Genomic DNA, 6,000 nt, shown 5'->3' with positions numbered 1-6,000 from the left:
TCTGTGTAGTGTTATCTTGATTAATAATGTCTGTGAGCAGGCCCAGTCCACTACAGATAGTCCTCCTTGGACAGGTGGTCCTGTCTTCTCTAAGAAAGCTGGGTGGGCCAGAAAGCCAGAAAGCAAAATTTTTCTATTATCTCTGCTTCAGTTCTGGCCTCCTGCCTTGAGTTTCTGCCTTAGATTCCTTGTAGGACAGGCTATAATTGGCAAGGTGGAATAATCCCTTGTTGATTTATTTTTATCACAGCAACAGAGACACAAGCTAGGACAAAATGTTTATGTTTATTCCCATAGGCTGCCGGTGGTGTCAAAAAGCTTCTTTTTGCGTTGGGCACCATTCAATGCAGAAATCAAAGAACTAAAAATAAACAACTGAGAGTGTTCAACCCTAACTGGGACATTTTTATTAGCCTCTCTGATAAAGGCTCACGGAACATTCAAGAAAAGGAGGTAGAACAAATATCAAAGCTGGGTGGTGGTGGAGGCACGCACCTGTGATTCCAGTACTTAAGTCAGGTTAATCTCTGAGTTTGAGGCCAACTTGATCTACAAAGCAAGTTCCAAAACAGCTGGGGCAACAGAGAAAAACCCTGTCTCAAAATATTGTGAAAAAATAGATAGATTAGGTAGATAGACAGACAGACAGGGAGGTGGGGAAGTAGATATAGAGACAGAGATCTGAGAGCCTGAAGATAGGAAGGATTGCTGGGATTGCTGTTTTTCCAACATGACATGGCTGTCATAGTTATGAATTCCTAGCATATGTGATTTCTTACATGACCTTTCCTTACATGAAACTAAGCCAGCCAAATATGCTACATGAATAGGGAACTGCTTCGTGGGCCTTACTCCATGCAGAGGACTATTGTCAGCTGATAACTTCTGGAGAATGGCAAATAACACTTCTTTGAAGATGTAGGCATTTGTAGGTTTCCCGTGCACACACCAATATAAATATTGACCAAACTTAGTGGAATTGGTATCTGTTGCTATGACCACAACAAACAAACAAAGTAACAACTTGGGAAAGAAAAAAGCTTTATCTTAGCTTATAATTCCAGATGATAGTCTATCCCTGAGAGAAGTCAGTGCAGAAATTTGAAAGCAGCCCTGCCTGCTATTTTATCCAGTATTACCTCTGGCCACTTTCCAGCCAAAAGGATAGAGCATGAACAAAGATGCTGTTTACTATCTGGCCTGCAGGTCACCTTGTACACAGAGATTTCTTAGACAATGTAGGACCATCTGGCTAGGATGATCTGGCCCATAATGGGCTGGACCTCCCAGCAGTTATTAACAGTCAAGACAATTTCCAAAGACAAATCTCTGAAGGTCCCCATTCAAATAGGACAAATATTCACGGTTCATCAAAATACAAAGAATAAGGTGATAAAAGCTGCAAACAGAGGTAGAATCAGTTTCCTCCAGGAACAAACTCCCACATAGGTTTTCAAATCCTGTCTCATCAGGCCTAAACACATGTACATATGAACAATACCAAATGGATTCAGTAGGTTGCATGTACTATACATATATATGTGTGTATGTATATGATGTATATATATGATGCATATGTATATGATGTATCTGTACATGAGGTATATATATGTGTGTATGTGTAAATATAATGTATGTATACATATATATGGAGAAAAAGGGAGAGACAAATGCAGACTGGGAACATTTGGAGGAAGATAACACTAGTAGGAGTAGGGATGGAACAGGGATGGTGCTGAGGTAAATATGAGCAAACGATGATATATTTGGATGAAAATGTCATAAAAACACATTATTGGGCACATTGACTAAAATAATTAAGATTCTCTTAGTGACTATAATTTCTCCCCCTGTGAGAACTCTAACAAATACTTAATTGCAAAGGAATGCAGCGAAGCACAGATGTGTCGTTCATTAAGACAGCATCACAACAAGAGCACAGGAAAGCCAGGCTGTGATGGGCATTTTGTGGCACTTGACAAGCATTCATTTCCTCATACACACAATTTCCTTTTGTGTAATTGACTTTTTACACTTTTTGACATGAGTTACTAAGAATTGGCAGCCATCATAGTGAACTTTGCAGTAGATATTAAGAATAATCATATGCAGGAATGAGGAAATCAAGCACAAAATTCATGAAGCAGTCTGCTCAAGTTCCCTCAGCTACTAAGTGGATGGTTCAGAACTTGAACCCAAGCCCTATTCTGAACATTGCTATGCTGTCCCAGGACAGAAGATTCAACAACTTTGGCATGTCTGCTAAGTACTAAACAAGAAAGCACATGGAAACCACACAGCACAGAAGCACCCCTACTTCAAAAGCTTAACTGGATTTGCTTATCATGCACTCCATACAGACTAACAGGCATGCTCTGAAGTTCCAGTGTCTCTCATAAGACAAACTCATAGAGTCTTCTGAGGTCTGTTTGACAGTGCATCCTAATGACAGCTTTCATGGCTTCTCACAGATATCTGTGATCAGTCTCCTGTCCTACCGCCAATGGGGAAACTGTTCATTAAGTTGGAAGGGTAGATGCACGATAGAAGGCAACAAGAGCTCACTAGGATACACTACCTACAGCAGCTTCTTCTCCATCAGTGCCTTGTTCCTAGATCTCAGGATATTTCTGTAGTACAAAGAAGGTCAACATATAGGCATGAATTTCACTTAGCAAAGAAAAATGCCCCATCCTGGACAACAAGGCAAGCCCCGTACCTTAAGTAGTCTTCTGCTAACCAGTGCAGAACGTAGATGAAGCATACTTGGCACTGCTACATGAATCACCATTGTATCTGACAGCTGTAGATAAAATATAACCTTCTTCCTGGATCCTTCACTGCCATGATTGTCACAAAATTCTAACTTCAAATCAGCAATGATAGCTACCACTAGGTGTTCTTCCAATTTAATTCATGAGCACTAGAGGTCAGCCAGGAGCTCAGCTCAAATATCAAATACTTCAGTTAGACCTCTGGTGGTAGATTTGGTCAAAAACATTTTTTCTTTGTCAGAACAAACACTGTGTGATAATTTTTTGGATATTTTTTATTTACATTTCAAATGTTATCTCCTTTCTCCCACCCAACCACCCAACACTTCCCACCTCCCCTCCCTGTTCTGATAATCCCCTACACTGGGGGGGTCTAGCCTTGCCAGGACCAAGGGCTCCTACCTTTGGTGCCCAACAAGGCCATCCTCTGAATTTGCAGAGGAGACATGGGTCTGTCCATGTGTACTCTTTGGATGGTGATTTAGTCCCTGGGGGCTCTGGTTGGTTGGTATTGTTGTTCTGGGGTTGCAAGCCCCTTCAGCTCCTTCAATCCTTTTTTCTAACTCCTCTAATGGGGACCCCATTCTCAGTTCAATGATTGACTGTGAGCATTCGCCTCTGTACTTGTCATGCTTTCACAGAGACTCTCAGGGGACAGCTATATCAGGCTACTGTCAGCATGCACTTCTTGGCATCAGCAATATTGTGTGGGTTTGGTGGCTGTATGGACATGGACTGGATCCCCAGGTGGGACAGTGTCTGGATGGCCTTTCCTTCAGCCTTTGCTCCAAACTTTGCCTCCGTATCTCTTCCTATGAATATGTTTGTTCCCCCTAAGGATAGAAGTATCCGCACTTTGGTCATCCTTCTTCTTGAACTTCATGTGTTCTGTGCATTGCATTTTGGGTAATTCAAACTTTGGGGCTAATATCTACTTACCAGTAAGTGTATACCGTGTGTGTGTGTGTGTGTGTGTGTGTGTGTGTGTGTGTGTGTGTGTGTGTGTGTCTTTCTTTTTTTGTGTGTGATTGGGTTACCTCACTCAGGACATTTTCTAGTTCCATCCATTTGCATATGAATTTCATGGTCATTGTTTTTAATAGCTGAGTAATACTCCATTGTGTAAATGTACCACATTGTCTGTATCCATTCCTCTGTTGAGGGGCATCTGGGTTGCTTCCAGCTTCTGGCTATTATACGTAAGGCTGTTATGAACATAGTGAAACATCTGTACTTGTTATATGTTGGAGCATCTTTTGGGAATATGCCCAGGAATGGTATAGCTGAGTCCTTAGGTAGTACTGTGTCCAATTTCCTGGGATATCGAATCACTGAGAGGCACCCAAAGAAATGTTCAACATTCTTAGTCATCAGGGAAATGCAAATCAAAACAACCCTGAGATTCTCCCTCACCCCAGTCAAAATGGCTAAGATAAAAATCTCAGGTGACAACAGATGCTGGCAATGATGTAGAGAAAGAGGAACACTTCTCCATTTCTGGTGGGATTTCAAGCTGGTACAACCACTCTGGAAATCAATCTGGACGTTCCTCAGAAAATTTGGAATACTACCACCTGAGGACCCAGCTATACCACTCCTGAGGAACCGTTAAAAAGGACAACTACAAACAAATTCATAGGATATTACACTTATTTATTCATTAAAATGTTCTTTAAATTTGTGTCCTTGTTGACTTCTCAGGCTTTTGCTTCTTACAGTAAAGAATATAAATTTTGCGTCTGCTAAGATTTTGTCGCTTGCATTCAGTGAGTTCTCTGAGTGCACATTGGCTTCCCTTCCCTGCCTGGGATTCTCTTGCCAAATTCAGAGAGGTGGACTTGCAGAATCTCTTGCTATGAAGTTTCTTTGTTGGTTTTTAATTTAGGAAGACTTGCTAAAGTCACAGTGAAACATTGAAGTCTAAGATCATTACTGATTAGGGACCCATGTGACATTTTCTGTCAATTAGAGTTTATATTGTTGAACCGGGAGCCATGCTCCGTGTACTCACATGCACAAGACTTACCCTCTGTGGCTATGCAGTGGCTCTCCTCAGCTCTCTGACTAGCTGTGGCCTGAAGTCTCCTTTGTCAAATATGAGACGTGCAGTGCCATGTTTACAGCTGTCAATTACTTCCGATGCTGATCTCTATGGTTGGACTTTCAGTGTTTGATGTTCTTAGCTGTGGGAAGTGTTTCCTGGAGACACAGATAGTATTCTTTGTTAATTCCCCCAGGTAGCCTATGGTTTTTAATTGGTGAATTGAAGTTATTTATCTCCTTTATCATATACAGTTTATGCAAATTAACTAGAAACAGGACCTGGAACATACACTCCCTAATTAAAAGCAATCACTGCTTTTACAGAGGACTTAGATTCAGTGCCTGACATCGACGCGGTAAATCCTTTCCTTCGATAACTCCAATTTCCAGAATCTAATATCCCCTTCTGGCCTCCATGAGCACCAGACTTCACCCAGTACACATATATACATGCTGACAAAAAGGTTACACACATGATCTAAAAAATAATCTTTAAAAACATATCTAGAAACACATTTCACAGAATTTCCTTCTCCATGTTGCTGTGTTTTGGGGGTGGACATGGAAAAGGCAGCTGTAGAAGACTTAAGAAACAGGTGTGATATATTTAATTATTTTTATATAGCCCTGCAGATTCAGGCCCCATAAATATTTGATGTCCATTAGATTCCAGCTCACTTTACCATTAACTCTCTACTCCTCACTTCTACAGCTTTGCTTTATTCAGGTCGAGTCTGTGTGTATCATGTTGGCAAATGGCATGACTTCTTCTGATGCTCCCCCAAACCAGAGAGACTGAGGAGGTGAGGGAGGTTTATCCTTCTAGATTCCATTGGCTTTTTGGGTCTCACTGAATTCTCACAAATCTCAGGACAGCCAGGTGCTATGCTCATGTACCTGTCCTCCCCAACTGCTGACCTTCAGTACCTCAGGCTCAGTACTAGATACAAAGGTAAAGATTGGTGGAGTAACCCAGTCACCACCAGTATTTCATGGAGAGAAATCCTTATAGTCTGTCTCTGATTACTTCACTCATGCTGGATCTCCTTCTGAGTGTAACTTTCTCCAGGAAATTATGCTCTTTGCTATTCCAGATGCCTCCTCTGAGGAATGTTCTGTTAACAAATTAAAGAGAAACTTCAAATTATTGTGGTGCAAGATTTCCAAGTGTAGAAAATATTAC

The sequence above is a fragment of the Rattus norvegicus genome, chromosome 15 (assembly GCF_036323735.1).
Source record: "Rattus norvegicus strain BN/NHsdMcwi chromosome 15, GRCr8, whole genome shotgun sequence".
NCBI classification, from domain to species: domain Eukaryota; kingdom Metazoa; phylum Chordata; class Mammalia; order Rodentia; family Muridae; genus Rattus; species Rattus norvegicus.
Note: the sequence above shows the minus strand (reverse complement) of the source record.